Below are 24,151 nucleotides of genomic sequence, written 5' to 3' on the forward strand. Positions count from 1 at the left end.
GCAGATTGTACCCCCTTTCCAGTCACAGTCATAGACAGGAACATAGTCACATTTGCCGGCTGGTATAGTAATTATCACATCCAATTGTTAACAATGTAGTGGTAGTGCCGTGAGTTCTCGGTTATACTTCCGAACTCGTGTACTCGTTTTCTTTTCTAGGCTGGTAGAGTTCACTTGTCTCCGACAAGACTAAAGCGACGAGTTGCTGCTATAAATGGTCGAAGAGTCGAATCTCCGAGTGTACGGATAAGTCCAGATCAGGGATGAGGTCATACGGCCCGCTGGCGAGTTTAGTGGGGGCGTATGGAGCTCATTCCCTATCTCTAGTTCCCCAGGTGTCTGGCCATTACAGTTTTCCCTTAGTTAAAGCCTCTTATGTCGGTGTATCTCTAGTTCCCCAGGCGCCTGGCCATTACAGTTTTTCTTAGTAAAAGCCGCTTATGTCGGTGTATTTCCCAATTTGTGGCCCGTATCCTGGTTAGAATCATCTCGCGCCTGTATACTTTCCTTACCACGTCACGTGCCCTTAACGCCATCAGGAAGTATTTAATCTCTGTTGGTCCATCATGGACAGGGAACATCGGCTGGTTTAGTAATTGTCAATGTCAATGAAATTAACCAACAGCCGTGTAGCCCAAGATGTCATTTTATTTTATTTTGAAGGCTACCAGTTTCAGCATTTCATTATGCCATCTTCAGGCCCCTGCATAATAAAACAGTATACATGTAGTGCATATCAGGGTGAACAAAGCAAGCTTACAGAAAGTGATGGGTAATCATCATGTTTATTAAAGCTTAAAAATGAAAGTAGTGGCCTTAAACCAAATCTCTGTGTACATCCAGCATAATAGACTAAAACATGTGTACATATTTGTTAGTGGCGTTAAACCAAATCTCTGTGTACACACAGCACAATACGCTAAAACATGTGTACATATTTGTTAGTCATAAACCTACTTAACACCACAGATTTACAAGATAACATGCAAAAACATTAAAAATATCAGAACTAGATAGTATACAATCAGTAGCTCCGTTGAAACAAAGCTTGTCCTTTCTGTTTTTTTTTTTTTTTTAATATAAAATCTTATAAAATTCTTATAGCCGCCTGGGGTAGCCATGCGGTCTGAGGCGTCTTGTCTCGCTTCGCGCGAATGCCTCCGTCAGAGGTTCGAGTCCTTCCTCAGGCATGGGTGTTTGTGTTGTCCTTAGCGTAAGATAGTTTAAGTTACATTAAGTAGTGCTTAGGCTTAGGGACCGATGACCTCAGCAGTTGGTCCCATAGTCCGTACCACAAATTCCAAAATTCTTATAAGTGAGGAAATCCCTAGGCCTGGATACTACCACAATTTGTGATACGATTAGTTGTCACATTATCAAAAAACAACTTGACGCAAAATCCAACAGCAGTCGACATACTAAGAGAAAAACAGCATGGAAAGATCACAAATACCTTGTGGGCGTAGGTTAAACTGCAAATCGAAATAAAAAGGTATGATTCGGTTTCCTTAATATGACTTAACAGTTCGGCATTACCACAGTGAAACAAACCGATAAGGATCTCAACTCCTTCTTAACCAAGGGGAGTTCTCCACGTTCTCAGCCGACAATGTCATACTATTTCCCAGGCAGTGTAAGGCAATACCCTAATGGCCTATCTATAGATGACGAAGCCATCTAAATAAAAAGACATAGCAAGTTGTGTTGCGATAGCTAACATGGGTATGGAAAAAAATAAAAGGTAAATGAGTGTGCGAAGACCACCATATCATATGAGTTGAAGCCCACAAAGGGTGTAACATCATCAAACTCCACGAACACCAAATCACGTTTCTAGTAAGAACATCATAACATTCCCCCTAAGCTAAGTCAGAAAGGGTGCAGGCTAAACACAGGAAAAACGTAGATACAGAAACCATTGGTATAACAGTTGTAAATTGTCGTAGCTGTGTTGAGAAAGTAGCAGAGCTAAAAGCGCCTAATAGAAAGCACTGATGCTCAAATCGTTATAGGCACTGAAAGCTGGCTAAAGCCGGACATAAGCTCAGCCAAAATTTTTGCGAAGAATCTAACGGTGTTCCGAAAGGATAGGCTAAACACGGTTGGTTCAAATGGCTCTGAGCACTATGGGACATAACTGCTGAGGTCATCAGTCCCTTAGAACTTATAACTACTTAAACCTAACTAACCAAAGGACATCATACACATCCATGCCCGAGGCAGGATTCGAACCTGCGACCGTAGCGGTCGCGCGGCTCCGGACTGTAGCGCCTAGAACCGCTCAGCCACTCTGGCCGGCAACATGGTTGGCGGTTGCGTGTTTGTTGCTGTCAGAAGTAGTTTAACTTGTCGCGAAATGGAAGTAGATACTTCCTGTGAGTTAGTATGGGCAGAGGTCATTGTTGGCAACCAGAATAAAATAATAATTGGATCATTTTACCGACCTCCCAATTCAGACGAAACAGTTGCTGAAAGGTTCAAAGAAAACTTGAGTCTGATTTCAAACACGTGCCCGTCTCATGCGATAATAACTGGTGGTGACTTTAAGTTACCCTCGATATGTTGGTGAAAGTACATGTTTGATTCCGGAGGTACGCATGAAATATCATCCGAAATTGTGTTAAAAGCATCCTCTGAAAATTATTTCGAGCAGTTAGTTCATGAGCCCACGCGGTTAGTAAACGGTTGTGAAAACACACTTGACCTCTTAGCAACAAATAATCCTGTGTTAAAAACGAGCATCAAAACCGATTCAGGGAGTAGTGAACACAGGGTTGTCGTAGCGAGACTGAATACTGTAATCCCCAAATCCTCCAAAAATAAGCGAAAAATATATTCCTATTCAAAAAAGCAGATAAAAGTTCACTTGACGCCTTCCTGAGAGACAACCTCCACTCATTACAAATTAATAATATAAGTGTAGACCAGATATGACTTTAATTCGAAGAAACAGTATCGGCAGCCATTGAGAGATTTATACCAAATAAATTAACAAACGACGGAGCTGATCCTTCTTGGTATACAAAATGGGTTAGAACACTGTTGCAGAAACAACGAAACAAACATGCCAAATTTAAACATACACAAAATCCACATGATTGGCGATCTTTTACAGAAGCTCGAAATTTAGCGCGGAAAACGGTTGTTTAAAGTTTGTGCTATCAATTGAAAGCTCAGCCGTCTATCAGAGTTCAAACAAGCGCGTACGACGGTTTGAACATGAAAAAGATGTGTGCCAAACTCGTCCCAAAGTGTTGACCGACGATGGGTCCTACGCAACCTGTAACACCTTCAAAAACCACATGCGAGATTTTCATATTCCTTGTTCGCTACACGCAAACTATTAGTCCTACCGCAAAAATGAACAAGATCTTTTTGTGTGAAATTTAATGTATACAAAGTTTGTAGTGGGATACGTTGTTGCTGGAGCCTACGATTTCCGAGTTACTCAAGAAAAACTCTTTTGAACGTCACTTTTATACATTGTTTTAATAACTCGGAAACTATGGCCTCCAGCGGAAACATATCCCAAAACAAAATTTAAAGACATTAAATTTCCTACAAAAAGGTCCTGTTCATTTTCTTTGTAGGAGTAATAGTTTTTACATATAGAGCGACAGAATATGAAAACCATGTGCATGATATTTGAGGGTGTTGGGCGTTGCATAAATCCCATCTGCTGGGGCAACTGAATCATATATATATATATATATATATATATATATATATATATATATATATATATATATATATATATATATAGTATCGCTCAAAAGTATTTCGGAGATTTTCTTACACTATTATACAATTTTAACTTATGCATCAATAATAAAACACAAATGAACAAATTACATAGGATGAAAAAACATTTTGTTAGAACCAAACAGAAGAAAAACAGTGATGAAGTCTTGACCCAAGATGTTCTTGGCTTCATACTTGGTTGCTTGGCCTTTGCATGTATAACTGCAGCACACCTGGATGGCCCTGAATTGCTCACGCACTTCTGTGTAGAGTGCCCCCTACTGCAGTTTCGTTGTCGAACTCGTCTATCCAGCTCGCCCCAAAGATGTTGTATGGGCTTTGGCTTGGCCATTTGAATACTTTTACTTTGTGCTGCTTCAGAACTGTCTTGACACGACCAGAAGTGTACTTGGGATCGTTGTCATGCTGAAGTTGCCAATTACGAAGCATATTTCGTCCTCTGTGAGGTACGATATGGTCTAAAATATTTCATCATACTTCAGACTATCCATTACCCCATGAATTTTGACGAAAGGACTTAAACCACTTCGTGAGAAACAGCCACACTGCATGGTACTTCCTCCTTCGTGCTTCCTGGTGGGTACTTGGTACTTTCTGTTATTCTTATTCGGCCGTTGAACATACTGTATCCCGCCGAGCACAAGAGATTAAATTTTCTCTCATCACTCTATAGAGTTTTTCGTCAATATTCAGTGGTCCACGATGCGTACTTCTTAGCAAATTGTAGTCTGGCCTTCCTGTTTTTCGCTCTTATCCTAGATTTTCGAACAGGTCGCCTGCCATTCAGATCTATAGCTGCTAAAAGACGTTTAACTGTTGAAACATTGACCTTCACCCCTTGTTTTACCTGTGGATCATCACATATTACCCGGGCTGATCTTTTGATATCAGTCACCGATTGTCTTCGGATGATCCTATCTTCTTTTTGGATGGTTTTTCGGGGCCGACCATTTCGTGCGTTGTTCTCCATCGTCTCCCTTTTTTTCTGAAGCCGGACCCAGACACTCACAAGCTGTTGTGGGAGGCCAAAAACCTTCTCAGCAAAGGATTGAATTTGGCCTTCATGCAGTGGTACTGAGATAACTTGTCTGAAGTCAACTGAATATTCTTTAGTTGCAGGCGTTACTGTAAATAAATAAAAATATTAGCATTAGATTTACTTTATGTAGATAGGTGTGTTACAGCATTCTCGTTCTACAAAATTCTTATAAACCCCTTGGAAACACTGTTTACGGATAAAATTCATGCTTACCTGCACTGAGCAAGCAAACATGTGACCGCGACGAGGTCAAACAATCTTCTTTCTGAACAACCGGTTTGTTTTGATTTCGCTTATAGATAAACACGCCTCCAATCTACCAGTTCAACTACAAAATACTTTTGAGCGATACTTAGGGATACGACAAGAATGGGCATTCGAAACATAAAGGTCTAGTAAATGTGAGGCATGAAATGCGTACCTTAAGAGCTATGCCTACTTCAACTTAGATATTGTGAAGCACATGTCCTCTGCTGCAAGCCCTTTTCCTTCCATATTTTGAGAAGTGACAGTCTAGTAAACCATGGTGTCTAAGGTGCCTACCTTAAAATCTATGAGCATTTGTTCAACTTTCACTATTGTTAAACATATTTCTTCTACTTGACAAGTGCTCGTAACTCTTAAGGTATTCCTTTTACAGCCCATGTTTATTAGAAACTTTTTTCCTTGTTTCACTCATATCACCTCCTCCCAAAATTTGGAAAGCAAAGAGCTTACAGTACAAGAGATTTGTCTGACAGTATTGAAGATGAAGAAGCGCTCATAGCTCTAAGTTAATCATTCCAGAGACCATGTTTACTAGACAGTTTTGCTTCTAATTATCATTCCTGTCGTGTTCCTGAATGCTGACCATTCCTCTTGGAACTGCGCAACCTGCGCAACAACTAGCATTTTCGTCTTAACAATTAATTCTGGGCACAACCTACCCTCCAACACCCTTACATCTTTTATAGACTGTTTCTGACTCGGGACCTTTGCTTTTCGCGGGCAAGTGCTCTACCGACTGAGCTACCCAAGCACGACTCACGCCCCATCCTCACAGCTTTAAGGTTCGCAGAAGAGCTTCTGTGAAGTTTGGAAGGTAGGAGACGAGGTTCTGACGGAATTAAAGCTGTGAGGACGGGGCGTGAGTCGTGCTTGGGTAGCTCAGTCGGTAGAGCACTTACCCGCGAAAGGCAAAGGTCCCGACTTCGAGTCTCGGTCCGACACACAGTTTTAATCTGCCAGGAAGTTTCATATCAGCGCACACTCCGCTGTAGAGTGAAAATTTCATTCTAACTAACAGATAGTTAACATTCCTGCAGATTATAAACAAGCTAGCTCAGAAGAGGAAGTGAACTTAGTAAGTATTAACATGCAGTTGAAACAAAGACTATTGAAAGTGAGTGATTAGGAATGTAACATGAGACTAAACCATGTCCCATAGTTAAGAAATGTAGGACAGCTGATGGACAAGAAAAGATGAAAGAAAGCACCACATAAAGCCAAGAATAGCTGGTCACATAATTCCAACTGGACCAATGAAACCATGAAGATCTTGATCAAATGGCCAAAAATCAGATAGTTATTGATTGCTAGAAGAAATCTGTGAAGTTAACTTATACAGAGGCTGAAATTGAACTTGAATTTGATGAAGTGATATCTGAAAAGAATGAGCTTATAGGGCTGTCGGAAGTTATCACATTAGTAAAGGGTCATAGAGTGGGAGTGTATCATGGTTCGTGTAGTAGTAATAATGTGACAGATGACTTGAAAATCTTTGCCAGTACTTAATAAGATATTATCTTGTGTATAAAGAGAAGATTTAAAGGACATTTTGATGGGAAATAAGTATGTATTTTCCAAAAACCGAAAATAACTGTAGATTGAAATTGGATTGATACTACACTCATGTTTTTTTGTCAAACAACATTGTTAATAGAGAAGCAATGATGAGAGAATTGCGGAGGGTGGAAGACTAGAACATTATAAATAATAATATCGATGAATATAATAAACATCTGACCGTTATCAGCAAAAAAATACAGAGAAATGTGACTTGTAAAACATGGGAGGACGTTGTGTAAAATAATGAGGTGAATGGATTGCCTAGAGAATTCAGGTGAAACATTGCAAAAATTCCATAACGTAAACTACTCGTTAAGTCTTAACTTAACCACCATGTACGGGCACGTTTTGCTGGCATGAAGAATTTAGACTATACAAAGCTTTCCTCTTTTGAAAGTAAATTTTATCAATATAATGATGCTCCTTTTGGACTTCATACATCAGTCTATGTTTTCAGCAGAGCACTTAATCAAGCATTAGGAAATAGCTTCAAAAATTCCAACATATATTGAAGATATTTTCATTGGAATGCAAAATTCTGTAAAGCACTGCCAAATATTGGAGGAAACTTTATGAATATTAGAGAAAAATAGGATGACATTAAAGCTAAGGAAATGAGAGCTTAAAAATATAAGCTAAATTCAGCAAGGCTCACAATTACAACAAATGAGATTAAGAAGGCTTCAGAAAAACCAAAACAAATCAAAACTTTTCTAGGTCCAGAAGAAGCAGCTCAAGACATTTCTTGGTCTTTGTATTACAGAAATTTTATTTCAGGTCAAAGTTACAACAGCCACAAACTGAATTAGCTGTTGTGAAAGATTGGTGTTTTTGTAAAGAAGGGGATGACAACATCCATTTAGTGCCATCAGGAAGAAATTGTTAAAAAGTAATGTATTGCCATTCATACCTGAGTACATAATTCTGTATGGCCAAAGACAGAGACAGGTCTGAGCTTGATCTAGATATTTTTAGGAAGTATAGGAAGGAGACCAGTTAGAAAACCATATGGCTGCATTTCCTAGTAGGACATTTATGAGGTATGAGAGAAATTATAGCATTTCAGAAAGACATGCGCTTGCTATCATGTGGAATCTTTGTAAATTTACAATATTTTCCTATGACCACAAGACAATTATATAAACCGATCATAAAGCTTTTACAATTTTAAAAGAATGAAGACCTATGCATACCTTATTTACATGCTGTTCATTATTCTTACAGAAATCATAGTTTAAGTTAAGATATGTCAAAGGGGATTAAAATGATGTATCTGTTGCTTTGTCTATATAGGAGGAAGAAGTGTGGTTACAATTAATCAGTGATGATGAGTTCAAAGTTATTTTACATAAATAATGTACACTGATGAACCAAATCATTGTGACCACTGCCCGCCGCGACGTTGGATGCTGCCTTTTGGAGATGCAGGCACATGATGCGGTAACAAAATCATGCAAGCGGAGCAGACAAGGATGGGGGATAACCCTAACAAAGATATGGGCTCCAACTGGGGAAATCCATTCAGATAAACGACTTTGACAAACGGAAGATTGTTATTACGTAGAGCCTGCACCTCGAAAATGGCGAAGCTGGTCAAATGTTCACGTCCTACTGTCGTGAGCATCTACTGAAAGTGGTAGAAGGACAGTGAAACTACAACTAGGTAACTACATGGTTGGACGTCCACGACTCTTCACAGGACTTGGGGGCTCAGAGGCTTATCTGCTCTGTAAAGTAGGGTAGATGGTGATCTGTGGCATCTCCGCCGAAAGAGCACAATGCCGGTGCATGCACAAATGTTTTGGAGCACACGTTGTTGAACACGGAGCTCTGCAGCAGACCACCCATACGTGTTCACATGTTGACCCAACGACATCATCAATTACGATTACAGTGGACACGAAACCATCAGGATTAGACCGTCGATCAATGGAAACGTGTCGACTCTTGGGATGAATTATGTTTTTGCAACACTACATCGATGGTCGTCCTCATAAATGCCGTCATCGAGGTGAACGACGACTCGAAAAGTACCGCGCGCCGCGGACGCAGGCTGGTGGGAGCAGTATCACGCTATGGGAGACATTCTCCTGCGTTTGCACGGGCCTGTGGTAATAATCGAAGACACGCTGACAGCTGCGAACCACCTGCATCCCTTCATGCTTGATGTCTTCCCCGACGGCGATGTCATCTTTCAGCAATATAACTGTCCAAGTCTCGGAGTCAGAACCGTACTATAGTGATTTAAGGAGCATTATAGTGAACTCACGTTTATGTCTCTGTGACCAAATTCGCCTGATGTAAATCCTATGGAACCCATGTGGGTCGCTATCGGGCGCCATCACCGCGTACCCAAATCAGCGGCCCATTAGTAACGCGAATTACATGACCTGTGTGTAGACATCTAATGTCACATACCGCCCCAAACGTACTAACTCTCGCATTCCTGATATGCAGAATCGTTCCGAAAATGGACAAACAAGCTATTGAGCTAATGATCCATTCAGATATGTTACCTCCATCTCATAAAACAAAGACGGTCAGAAGATGAGATCAATAGGAGCAAGACCGCTGATTTGCAGAAATGGTAATTATTTGCAGATAATAAAATTTAGGAAGGTATATTTTCTTCATGTGAAAACACAGCTAAAATCATACTATCTGACAAGCGAAATTTCGAAATTTTTTAGATGACATAAAGCAGACCCTATGAAACAGCAGATGTGCCCTATACTAATACCGCCTGTCTGTTGTATCCAAAGTAGAAGTTGAAGTTTGGTGTTTACAATAATGTTGATATAAAAACTCATTTGTGTAAATATTAGTCCTGATGGAACTGGTTCATAAAGAAAGAGAAGTATATAAGTGTAGCTATGAGTTCATATATTTAAATTTAGTGAAACATAAGTGTTTTTCTCGTAAAGCAGAAGGGTCAGAAAAGAAAACATGATTGTCTTCTTGGGAAACGTCTCTAATGAACCTGCAAAGATGTTTGAGCTTTGTTTAATAATCATAAAATGAGGACATGTGTTTCCTTGGCTACTTAAGAAATTGGTTAAATTTTCTCATTTTGAAAGTACTGAAGAGCGATCTGTTTTATTTGTTAAAAACCATTCAGCAGCCAAGACTGCATAAAATATTTCCTTTTTTGTGGTAACCAGCCTCAACAGTGTTTGTTGTCATCTTTAGGTCTTAAGACCTGAAGACCTAAAGATAACAGCAAAATCTGTTGCAACCTGTTGTCTTAAATAAAGAAATATTTTATGTGATCTTGACTTTTGAATGGTTTTTAACATTTAAGAAACCGACAAACAAAGATGAGGCTTTTTCTTCTAGTTGGAGATGTACTTCAGAGTTGAGAAAATTTTGCAAACCTTTGCAGGTTTTCTGTTTTATGTAGATATCTTGTTTTTTATATGGCTTTAGGTTTATAAGTGAATGACATTTTTTAATATCATAGAAGATGTGATGAAGGAAGTGAGATGGGCTTTTGCTTGGGACAAGAAGTCATCTTGTGCCAGAAGTGACAGTGGGGAGCATTTGATGCCTTAGCCTGTCAGTCAAGGGGAGTAAGCTGTGTGAGGTCTGTAACAAATTTAGGGAGAGTTGATTACTGGGCGACTGAATGAGGGATTTTCACGAGGTCAGTGTGCGCACACTGACTGAAAGGGGTAAAGACGGCACAATAGCAGCTTAGATGGACGAAATGAAAGATCAGTATTATGTATTTTCACCGAAATTGCATTAAAGACTGTAAAAATATTATACAGAAAAACCAAGTACATCAGAAAAGATTGTGGCAGTGAGCAACCTAATTGCAACTACAAGTATGACTCTAGGATTATTATTACGAAAGTTTCTATTGCTTTAAATATCATCGGTTACAAAATTAGTTACAGTTAAACAACAGAGTAGTCTGAGCATATGATGCATCATATGAAAGCTGACGATTTTACTAAACTCTACAAGAAACTACATTTCACCTCAGGTATATGCGTAAGGAATTACATGCAAGTGTATTGAAAGCTGAAATGCAAATGTGCCAATGCTATTAATCCTTCACAGTTGCGTGTAATATAAAGGCAGCATGAGTTTCCCAGATTTATACCTAATGTTTTTAGTAGATCAGTAACCTGAATCTGCTCTTTGATATGTATTTATAATTTTATGTTACGTTTTGTCATACTAGAAACCTGGATGCATGCATTAACTACAATCTACTCTTTGATATGTATTTATAAATTTGTGTTACGTTTTGTCATCCTGGAAACCTGGATGTACTCGTGCATTCTGAGCATCATTAGTAACTTGTTTAATACAGTGTGATATTTTATTCGGAGGCCACAAAAAAGGGCCACAATAATCTGCTTAGTGTTCCATTATAATGTATCTGATGGTCATTATTTAACTATCTAACTTGGATCCAGCTGTTTGTGACTTCACAGGCAGCGTTCAAGGATAAGGAGTAGGGTACACAAGATCTTTTGTCAACTGTCTTTCGCCATTCGTGTATGTTGGCAAGTTTTTCGTGGAAGCTGTGTGGCTGAGCTGCTGCACATTCGGTACTTTATGATTTTACAAGCATGATATAGGGACTAAAGTTATGTGACTGTGATTTTGGTGGTTAATTTTTATACTATATGAAATTTAATTTTGTTTACAAGATTTGATGTAGCTGTGAATTATATTTACTTGCTGCATTTAACACTTATATTCGTGTGTTTACTTGGTTATTGAAAATAGTGAACTTTCAGTTTACATCACGACTGATGATGGGAAACTTCACATTTGGATTTTCAATATTTGCAGTTGATCTTATTTATGTATTCTTCCGTCGCTTCTTGATAGAACATTTCCATATTGAGGGTTGAATAGCACTTAGGCGGTTTTTTGTTCTACTAATTTTTATTTGTATGCACTAGTTTTCGGCTTATTAGGCCATCTTCAGATAACTACTGGCTATTGTTTACAAAGAGCTTATGTTCTTATTCTAAATAATTCTAATGTTGTCATACATGGTACTGACAAACCATAAAATGTAATTTATTATGTTAAAGAACAGTTTTACAGAACAAAAAGTCAAAAGACTCGTTTGATAATTCCAGAGACAATACCACAACTAAACATCGTATGAAAGTGCGTTGCATGTTAGTCCAGAATGTTTGGTTCATAAGAACATAAGCTCTTTGTAAACAATACCCAGCAGTTATCTGAAGATGGCCTAAGAAGCCGAAAACTAATTCATACAAATAAAAATCAGTAGAACAAAAACCCATCTAAGTGTTATTCAGCCCTCAATTTGCTGTTGATTTTCATAATTACTGTGCAGTTAAGTGAATCTTGCTTCCAGGTGTTTCTGTATTTGAATCTCTGCTCGCACTATGTAAGTCATTATTGTTTTAGAGTTTTTTGATTTTGAATCCACACTCCACATGAGGCCACCATTATCATATGTATGAACTTCAGTTAATCCATATTTACATTGTTTAAACTCTAACTAGCTAGTTTCATGAAACTCATTAATCCTATGGGATTTATCCAGTCATTTACCTACTTCATTAGTTTGTTTTACTAATTTGTTTATGTAATAAAAATGGTTTAAGCACTACTTCTGTTATACGTATCTGCTTTAAACTGACAGTGCACAGCCAACTTTTCAGATTTCACAATGACTCAATGGAATAAATTAAGGCATTCATTGCCAGTACTGGTAGCCACATATTAAACAGCTGGAATGTTCAAATGCTGATAGGCAAGGATTTCTAAAAATAAATAAAAAGACTGTAGCTATTACAATACAATACAATATTCACTTTTGTCAATAAAATGTGTGAATATGAATGCTTAATGTAACATATTTGTTTGGTTATAAATAATGAAGCCCTTTATGATGTGTTCCAGATACTACATCACTTGAAAGTTCTCTTTTGTTGTAGGAACTTCCAATGTATATTGTAAACTATAAAGTGGCAGTTTAAGAATTTTACTACAGACATGACTTGTAAGCATGGACACTATGTATGCTGTTAAAAGACTTCAATCCGAATTTTTTTGAGTTATATGTTTATTGTACTATTCATTGCAAACTTAGTGCAGAGGCTGTCATTATTAAACACCAGTTGTATTAGATTAGATTAGATTTTCGTTCCATAGATCCGTATTGAGGAGATCCTCGTGGATGTGGAACATGTCACTTTTTTTAAGCTGAAATAACAGTACTAATAGTATGAATATATACAATACATCATTTGTTTCTATTAAAAAATTCGTCAATGGAGTAGAAGGAGTTGGCCACAAGTAAGTCTTTCATGCTCCTTTTAAACTGATCTTTATTTGTAACTAAATTTTTTATGTTTGCTGGCAAATTATTGAAGATGAGTGTTCCTGAGTAGTGGACCCCTTTTTGAACTAAAGTAAGTGCTTTTTAGTCCTTGTGCAGATCATTTTTGTTCCTGGTATTGTATGTATGAACTGAGCTGTTTGTTGGAAAAAGAGATATATTATTTAGGACAAATTTCATTAAGGAGTTAATATACTGAGAGGCAGTAGTTAGTATACCCAGTTCTTTGAAGAGGTTTCTGCAAGACGTCCATGAATTTACTCCGCAAATAAAACGTATTACACGCTTTTGGACTCTGAAAACTTTTCTTTAACTTGAAGAGTTGCCCCAAAATATTGTACCATATGACATTATGGAATGAAAGTAGGCAAAGTATGCAAGCTTTTTCATTTTTATGTCGCCTATGTCTGCTATCGCTTGAATTGCAAATACAGACTTGTTAAGGCGTTTCTGCAGTTATGTGGTGTGCTCGTCCCAACTGAATTTATTATCAAGTTGTAATCCCAAGAGTTTAAGACTGTCAACCTCTTCTATCTGCTCTTCTTCGTACTTTATGCATATGCTAGGTGGAAATCTCTTACAGGTTCTGAATTGCATATAGTGAGTCTTTTCGAAGTTTAATGTCAGTGAGTTGGCTTTAAACCATTTATTAATATCCATGAAAATATCATTAGCAGATCTTTCTAAAACTACACTATTTATTGCAATACTTGTGTCATCTGCAAACAAAACGAACTCTGATTCTGGCAGTGTAACTGATGAGAGATCATTAATGTACACAAGAAAAAGCAATGGCCGTAAGATGGATCCTTGTGGGACACCACATGTAATTTCTTCCCATTCTGATGATGACTGATGACTTAACTCACTAGTCCCTTGCACTGACACCCTTTGTTTCCTGTTAGCGAGGTATGACTTGAACCATTTTGCAGCACTGCCCGTGACACCATAGAATTCTAATTTATTTAAAAGGATGTTGTGGTTTACACAATCGAATGCCTTTGACAAATCACAGAAAATACCTGGTGCTTGTAACTTGTTATTACATTTTTACTGTAGGTGTAAATAGCCGTTTCGATCTCAGAATCCTTCAGAAATCCGAACTGTGTTCCTGATAATATGTTATTTGTGGTGAGATGGTTGAGAAGCTGCCTGTACATTACTTTTTCTAAAATTTTTGAGAATGCTGGCAAAAGTGAAATCAGTCTGTAGTTTGATGGCATCTCTCTATCCCCTTTCTTGAATAGAGGCTTAACATCTGCATATTTCAGCCAGTCAGGAAATGTCCCAGTTATAATTGAGGGGTTACACAAGTAACTTAGAATTGTACTAAACTCACAAGAACATGCCTTAATTAACTTTGTTGATATTTCATCGCAACTACTAGAATGCATTGTTTTTAAAAACTTTATTATGGAAGTTATTTCTTTTGGTGAAGTGAGTGACATATTCAATTACCTGAAGCTATTTGTAAAGGCTAGTTTCAGATATTCAAGGCCATTATTTACTGATCCTGACAATCCCATTCTATCAGTAACGGATATAAAGTACTTGTTAAATAGATTTGCCACACTATGCCCATCGGTTACTAACATGTCATCTACCCTTAGTGCTATTTGCTCTTGTTCCTTTCTGATTCTACCAGTCTCCTCTTTCACTATATCCCATATTGTTTTTATTTTGTTCCCTGACATTGCTATCTTCTTCTCGTAGTGCATTTGTTTAGATGTCTGAATTAATTTTTTTAATATTTTACAGTATTCCTTGTATTTAGCTAAATCATCAGCATTGGAGCTATTCTTGGTCGACAGATACATTTTCCTTTTTGTCTTACAGGATATCTTTATTCCTTGTGTGATCCATGGTTTTATTATAGACTTCTGTTTAATTTGAGTAACTTTTAGAGGAAAACAGTTTTCAAACATGGTACTGACATTGTTCATGAATGTGTTTTATTTTTCATTCATGTCATGAGCACTATAAACATCTTTTCAGTTCATATATTTGAGCAGTTTTCTAAAACACTCAATTTTTGGTTGATTGAATACTCTCCTGTACTCAGATTTAGCAGTCTTGATAATCTGCTTAAAATTTACATCTAAAACAAGGAGCTGCATGTCATGATCTGATAGTCCATTTATTAGAGGTTTTATTATATGATTGTGTTCCTTTGATTTGTCTATAAAAATGTTATTAATGGCTGTCCTTGAGGATTTATTGATCCTAGTTGGAAAGTTTACAGTGTGAGTTAGATTGAAAGACAACATTACTAACTGCAGTAAATGTTTACTGGAAGATTGCATTAAATAATCTGTATTAAAGACACCAGCAATCAAAATTTCTTTGTCTCTTCCTGTTAAATAACCCAAAAGAGCTTCTAGATGATTTATGAATAGATTATAATTTCCTGCAGGTGCTCAGTAAATAATTACTATTATATAGGATCTGTTATGGAACTCTACTTCTGTTGCACATGCTTCTAGATGCTGCTCTAAACAAAATTTATTAATGTCAATGTTCTTGAATTTATGGCAATTTTTAATAAATGTGGCAACTCCTCCTCCATCCAGATATGCAGAAGTAGGAAGCTAGCTTAAATCTGGAAATGTCTAACATATCTATACCAGTGGTCACTTGATGTTCAGAGAGGCAGATTATGTCAATTTGGTTAGATGAATTCATTTCATCGATACAAATGAGTTGTTCATCAACTTTATTTCTGAGTCCCGGAATGATCTGGTGTAATAAAGATAACTGATACTGCATACTAATGGGATTATAACTGCTTTGATGAAGATGAACTGGCAGTTTCTGATTACTTTCTGTGGCTCTGAGCACTATGCGACTTAACTTCTGAGGTCATCAGTCGCCTAGAACTTAGAACTAATTAAACCTAAGGACATCACACACATCCATGCCCGAGGCAGGATTCGAACCTGCGACCGTAGCAGTCACGCGGTTCCAGGCTGAAGCGCCTTTAACCGCACGGCCACACCGGCCGGCCTTACTTTCTGTTAAACATTGTTTAAATGGAGGCTGTATGCTAAAATCTGACTCCTGTTCATCTGTTTTCTCAAACTGAGTGTGTCTGCCAATCTCTCTTAAAACTCGTTTTCTATCCCCCTTCCCTATCCTAAAAAAGGCATCCCTCTGACACCTGTGACCACTGGTATTTTACCACTTGTGACAGTGTCCCCCCTTAAGTTTTCTGCAATCAACCCAGACAGTTTTCCCTTCCCTTTCCTATTGAGGTGCAGGCCATGCCTAGTGTAGTCCCACCTATCAATAGTATCCACAGGAATCAATCCAATATGGGACCCTATATCCATCCCAAGCAGCCACTCCAAGTTCACCCTCCTACAGAAGAGTTCAAATGAGGCCGATCATGGTGTCTCAACACAGACAAAAATCCCACACTCGTATGCTTCGTTGCTGATGCTATCTTCACCAGGTCACTCTCTATGGAATATTCAGAGTCTCTGTCAATGCTATTTCCTGGACCACCCACTATAACCACGGCATCCTCCTTCGTGAAATCCTTGCTTAAAGAACCTATATCCTCTGTTACTTGACCCAGATCTGCACTAGGCTTGAAAAAGTTTGTGACCTCGTACTCTGGACCTAGATTTTCCTGCAGTAGTTGGCCAACACCTTTACCATGGGAACTACCTAACAACAGAACTTTCTTTCTCTTTACAAATTTTCCTACCTTTTTCAAGTCCTTGAAAGCTTGTTGTGCCCTTTCTACAGCTTCAGCTACATGAGGCTCATCCAATTCTGACTGAGGCAACAGGTCAAATATATTTTCAAGATTTATCACAAAGGTGTCTGATGCTCTCCTTTGCCTGTTCCCCCTATTACCTGTTGCCACTTCCCACCTCTGTTCACCCTTCTCCCTCTTTAACTTGTCCAGATCCTCCCTTGCCTTGTCTAGGTCAGCTTGAAGAGCTGCAATTTTCCCTTCCTGTTCCAGTATTTTCCTATCTCTACTGCAGATCCTACAATACCACTGGTGAGCCTCATTTATGTCCCCATTTCCCACGCCACAACATTCGCCCCAATGAAAGAAACTACAACACCCATCACAGCATACCCTGGAACTAACGATCCTACGGCATGTCACACACTTCTCACTCATGGCAAAAACAGAAATCGTATAAACTGATTTAAGTACTGACTAATACGTAAACAAAGGACCCTAGAAACTACTCAGGCAGATATAAATAAATTGAAAGAGTACTGAATAAAAAAACTGGTGATTACATATAAGTTTAAGTCACTGTTTATTTACGATACGCGCGCGTGAAATTAGGCCTAAAATCTGTGCTATAGGCGCGAGAAGGAAAATAAAACTTCTTACCCCATTTAATCTTATTTAACACTTCACTAACACTTCCACTAATGTAACAACACTTATAATATATTTATACCAACTGAAAACGTTTACCTATAAGTTTAGTTCACTGCTTACTTACGATTCGCGCGCATGAAATTAGGCCTAGGATTCGTGCTACAGGCGCGAGAAGAAAAATACGCTTCTTACACCGTTTAATCTTATTTTAATCTTCATTAACACTTCCACTAATTTAACAATACTTATATTATATTTATAACACCTGTAGACGTTTAAAAATAGCTTAATAACAACGGTTTTTATAATTATTTAGTGCAACAAATACTCGAAGGGTCCGCGTCGGCGCAGTATTGCGAAGAGCACATTAAAACTGCGTGATAATCAAACTATAACTTAGTAAATTTAGTTCACTTCTAAAAAAATAAAATCACTGTTCATAGAAAGAATGGAGTTACTGTGTTATATAATTATGTATAATTGCAGGAATGGCTGGAGGGAAAATGCAAAACTGTAGAAGCATGCATCACTATGGGCAAGATATAAGCCCCGTATATGAAAACTAATGAGAGCTTTGGCTTTGGAGAAAAGAGATACACATGAATTAATACAAAAAGCTCATGTCGCTAGCCATTACTAAGCAGGAAGGGGAGGCTATAAGATGGAAGGAATGTATAAAGTGAGACAAACTGAATAGAGAGCTGAAAGACATGAGTCGAAGCAAGGCCACTGTAACAGACAACATTCACTCAGATTCACTGATACCACTGGCAGAGCCAATGATGACAGAACCATGCCTGGTGGCATACCAGATGTATGAGACAGGCGAATCACTAGTTCTATTGTATGCAGGCGCAGAGAGCTGTGAATATTATCACCAGTTTAAGCTACTGACATGAATTGTCTATAGAACATTTGAAAAACTGGTAGAAGATGGCATCATGGAAGATCAGTTTGGGTTCTGGGGAAATCATGGAACACATAAGCCAATATTAAATAGCACCTCCAACTTGTAAAACAACCAGACAAATTACAGGAGTTGAAGGACATGAAATGGTAGCAGCAGTGGAGACTGGAGTGAGACAGTGTTGAGTCCTTTGTCCGATGTTATTCAGTCTGTATATAGAGCAAACAATAAGGGAAACCAAGCAGAATTTTGGAAAGCAAATAAAATTCAGAGAGAAGAAATTAAAGCTTTGAGGCCTGTTGATGACACTGAAATTCTGTGAGAGACAGCAGAAAGCAAGTGAACAGTATGGACAGTGTCTTGAAAATAGGCTATAGGATTATCAGCAACAGAAGTAAGCCGGCCGCGGTGGTCTCGCGGTTCTAGGCGCTCAGTCTGGAACTGCGCGACTGCTACGGTCGCAGGTTCGAATCCTGCCTCGGGCATGGATGTGTGTGATGTCCTTAGGGTAGTTAGGTCTAAGTAGTTCTGAGTTCTAGGGGACTGATGACCACAGATGTTAAGTCCCATAGTGCTCAGAGCCATTTGAACCATTTGAACAGAAGTAAAATGAGGGTAATGGAAATTTAATCGAATTACAACAGGTGATGCTGAATGAATTAGATTATGAACTGAGACATTAAAGGTGTAAGTGGTTTTCGTTATTTGGGTAACAGAATAATTGATGATGGCTGAAGCAGAGAGGATATAAAATGTATACTGGCAATTTTAAGAAATACACACCTGAAAGAGAAAAATTTGTTACCACCGAATATAAATTCAAATGTTAGGAAGTCTTTTCTCAATATGTTTGTCTGGATTTTAGCTTTGTACAGAAGTGAAATTTGGATGATAAGCAGTTCATGAGAGACGAGAATAGAAGTTTTGAACTGTTGTGCCACAGGAGAATGATAAAGTATAGATGATTGGATTGAATAACTAATTAGGATATAACGAACTGAACTAGTGAGAAAAGCAGTTATGGCAGAAATTGACTAAAACAAGGGATTATTTGACATCAAACATTATAATGCAGCAGTGCATCATCAATTTGACAATGGGGGAAAGTGAAGTGGCTAAAACTTGTATTGTAGTGCCAAGGACTGGTCACAGGGAGCAAATTGTAACAGATCCTGGAAGATAATTTACTGTTAGGGGGATATTTGAAGTCTTAAAAGAACACTTTATTTCCCATTGAAAAATGTGGGCACAAGTGTAATGTGGTCGTTTTGTGTCATTTTACAGGTACACTGTTGAATCTGTATTAAGCATTTGAGTTCATGTAAGCATTCTCTCAAATATATTGTCAAGCACTGCAGATGGCTTGCAACATATTAAAATTTAAACACTCTTCCAATTATAATGTATCATAATATATGGCATAGCATAGAGATACAACATGAGTTCTTTGTGAACAACAGCAATTTAAACTACATAAAGTTCGGAGTTCAATAGTATCTCCTTGTAAATACTCAGTGGACAAATCACATTTCAGTTATTCTGATTTTTGGCTGTGGCTACCTTATTACAATGATGCATTTACTGTGCTGATGCAAAGGAGTTGCTCATAAGTGCTGAGACAAGACAGTGTCATGTTACTGGCCAGTAGATGACATTGCTACATAAATTCTTGTGCCTTCTAACATCACTTCGCTTGCTGTTATTCTATGATGACTATCGATAAATGTCATACTGTATAACTACAGTGACCCTTGTTTATTATGACACTGATTTGGACTGTTCTTCAAGATTTTGTATGAATGGATTTACTTGTTTTTGGCTTGTTACTCTGTTTTCAATTCAGAATGGATATCACTTCGTGAATCCTGCAGAGTGGAAGTTTCACTCTGGATCCTTAAAACAGTTTTAAAATATTGGCCCTCAGACAAAAGGCCAATAAAGTGCACCAGAAAGATATTTTTACCAGACACAGTTCCTTGTTGTTCTTGTTGGCAGCTTCGATCTAGGAACCCGCCAACAAGAACAGCAAGAGACTGTGTACAAGAAGGTTTCAGTATCACAAACACATGGTCTGAAAAATGGAACACATGGCAAAATCATAACATGCCTTGCATCACACAAAAATCACCTGGTTTTGACCTACCACGCAAAATGTGGTCCACTCTAAATAGGATTAGAACTCGTCATGGCAGATCTACATCTACATCTACATCTATACTCCGCGAGCCACCTTACGGTGTGTGGCGGAGGGTACTTATTGTACCACTATCTGATCCCCCCTTCCCTGTTCCATTCACGAATTGTGCGTGGGAAGAACGACTGCTTGTAAGTCTCCGTATTTGCTCTAATTTCTCGGATCTTTTCGTTGTGATCATTACGCGAGATATATGTGGGCGGTAGTAATATGTTGCCCATCTCTTCCCGGAATGTGCTCTCTCGTAATTTCGATAATAAACCTCTCCGTATTGCGTAACGCCTTTCTTGAAGTGTCCGCCACTGGAGCTTGTTCAGCATCTCCGTAACGCTCTCGCGCTGACTAAATGTCCCCATGACGAATCGCGCTGCTTTTCGCTGGATCATGTCTATCTCTTCTATTAATCCAACCTGGTAAGGGTCCCATACTGATGAGCAATACTCAAGAATCGGACGAACAAGCGTTTTGTAAGCTACTTCTTTCGTCGATGAGTCACATTTTCTTAGAATTCTTCCTATGAATCTCAACCTGGCGCCTGCTTTTCCCACTATTTGTTTTATGTGATCATTCCACTTCAGATCGCTCCGGATAGTAACTCCTAAGTATTTTACGGTCGTTACCGCTTCCAATGATTTACCACCTATGGCATAATCGTACTGGAATGGATTTCTGCCCCTATCTATGCGCATTATATTACATTTATCTACGTTTAGGGAAAGCTGCCAGCTGTCGCACCACGCATTAATCCTCTGCAGGTCCTCCTTCTGATGTTGCTACTTTCTTGTAGACAACCGTGTCATCTGCAAATAGCCTCACGGAGCTACCGATGTTGTCAACTAAGTCATTTATGTATATTGTAAACAATAAAGGTCCTATCACGCTTCCCTGCGGTACTCCCGAAATTACCTCTACATCTGCAGATTTTGAACCGTTAAGAATGACATGTTGTGTTCTTTCTTCTAGGAAATCCTGAAACCAATCACAAACCTGGTCCGATATTCCGTAAGCTCGTATTTTTTTCACTAAACGTAAGTGCGGAACCGTATCAAATGCCTTCCTGAAGTCCAGGAATACGGCATCAATCTGCTCGCCAGTGTCTACGGCACTGTGAATTTCTTGGGCAAATAGGGCGAGCTGAGTTTCACATGATCTCTGTTTGCGGAATCCATGTTGGTTATGATGAAGGAGATTTGTATTATCTAAGAACGTCATAATACGAGAACACAAAACATGTTCCATTATTCTACAACAGATTGACGTAAGCGAAATAGGCCTATAATTATTCGCATCTGATTTATGACCCTTCTTGAAAATGGGAACGACCTGCGCTTTCTTCCAGTCGCTAGGTACTTTACGTTCTTCCAGCGATCTACGATAAATTGCTGATAGAAAGGGGGCAAGTTCTTTAGCATAATCACTGTAGAATCTTAAGGGTATCTCGTCTGGTCCGGATGCTTTTCCGCTGCTAAGTGATAGCAGTTGTTTTTCAATTCCGATATCGTTTATTTCAATATTTTCCATTTTGGCGTCCGTGCGACGGCTGAAGTCAGGGACCGTGTTAAGATTTTCCGCAGTGAAACAGTTTCGGAACACTGAATTCAGTATTTCTGCCTTTCTTCGGTCGTCCTCTGTTTCGGTGCCATCGTGGTCAACGAGTGACTGAATAGGGGATTTAGATCCGCTTACCGATTTTACATATGACCAAAACTTTTTAGGGTTCTTGTTTAGATTGTTTGCCAATGTTTTATGTTCGAATTCGTTGAATGCTTCTCTCATTGCTCTCTTTACGCTCTTTTTCGCTTCGTTCAGCTTTTCCTTATCAGCTATGATTCGACTACTCTTAAACCTATGATGAAGCTTTCTTTGTTTCCGTAGTACCTTTCGTACATGATTGTTATACCACGGTGGATCTTTCCCCTCGCTTTGGACCTTAGTCGGTACGAACTTATCTAAGGCGTACTGGACGATGTTTCTGAATTTTTTCCATTTTTGTTCCACATCCTCTTCCTCAGAAATGAACGTTTGATGGTGGTCACTCAGATATTCTGCGATTTGTGCCCTATCACTCTTGTTAAGCAAATATATTTTCCTTCCTTTCTTGGCATTTCTTATTACACTTGTAGTCATTGATGCAACCACTGACTTATGATCACTGATACCCTCTTCTACATTCACGGAGTCGAAAAGTTCCGGTCTATTTGTTGCTATGAGGTCTAAAACGTTAGCTTCACGAGTTGGTTCTCTAACTATCTGCTCGAAGTAATTCTCGGACAAGGCAGTCAGGATAATGTTACAAGAGTCTTTGTCCCTGGCTCCAGTTCTGATTGTGTGACTATCCCATTCTATACCTGGTAGATTGAAGTCTCCCCCTATTACAATAGTATGATCACGAAACTTCTTCACGACGTTCTGCAGGTTCTCTCTGAGGCGCTCAACTACTATGGTTGCTGATGCAGGTGGTCTATAGAAGCATCCGACTATCATATCTGACCCACCTTTGATACTTAACTTAACCCAGATTATTTCACATTCGCATTCGCTAATAACTTCACTGGATATTATTGAATTCTTTACTGCTATAAATACTCCTCCACCATTGGCGTTTATCCTATCCTTGCGGTATATATTCCATTCTGTGTCTAGGATTTCGTTACTGTTCACTTCCGGTTTTAACCAACTTTCCGTTCCTAATACTATATGCGCACTATTTCCTTCAATAAGAGATACTAATTCAGGAACCTTGCCCTGGATACTCCTGCAGTTTACCAATATTACGTTAACTTTTCCTGTTTTTGGTCTCTGAGGACGGACGTTCTTTATCAACGATGATAATGTCCTCTCTGGTAAGCCGTCAGGTATTTTATCGTTTCGCCCAAGGGGGGGTCCCTCTAACCTAAAAAACCCCCGTGTGCACGCCACACGTACTCTGCTACCCTAGTAGCTGCTTCCGGTGTGTAGTGCACGCCTGACCTGTCTAGGGGGGCCCTACAGTTCTCCACCCAATAACGGAGGTCGATGAATTTGCAACCATTATAGTCGCAGAGTCGTCTGAGCCTCTGGTTTAGACCCTCCACACGGCTCCAAACCAGAGGACCGCGATCGACTCTGGGCACTATGCTGCAGATATTAAGCTCAGCTTGCACTCCGCGTGCGATGCTGGTTGTCTTCACCAAATCAGCCAGCCGCCGGAAGGAACCAAGGATGGCCTCAGAACCCAAGCGGCAGGCGTCATTCGTTCCGACATGTGCTACTATCTGCAGCCGGTCACACCCAGTGCGTTCAATAGCTGCCAGAAGGGCCTCCTCCACATTACGGACGAGACCCCCCGGCAAGCACACCGAGTGCACACTGGCATTCTTCCCCGACCTACCCGCTATTTTCCTGAGGGGCTCCATAACCCGCCTAACGTTGGAGCTCCCTATAACTAATAGGCCCGCCCTCTGTGACTGTCGAGACCTTGCCGGAGAATCGGCCACTGGCCCAACAGGCGAGGCATCCTGTGGTGGCTCGGAAACGATGTCATCACCACTAGGAAGCACCCCGTACCTGTTGGAAAGGGGTAAGGCAGCTGCCACGCGGCCAGATCCCACCTTCGCCTTACTCCCTGTATAATTGGTGTAAAATACTATCCCCTCAGTGTGACTGCAGAGAAAGACAGACCATGAGCCACATTGTCAAAGAGTGTTCCAGAAGAGCCTATAATGGGAGCCCCGACGACTTCCTGTTCACAA

The sequence above is a fragment of the Schistocerca piceifrons genome, chromosome X (genome assembly GCF_021461385.2).
Source record: "Schistocerca piceifrons isolate TAMUIC-IGC-003096 chromosome X, iqSchPice1.1, whole genome shotgun sequence".
Lineage (NCBI taxonomy): Eukaryota > Metazoa > Arthropoda > Insecta > Orthoptera > Acrididae > Schistocerca > Schistocerca piceifrons.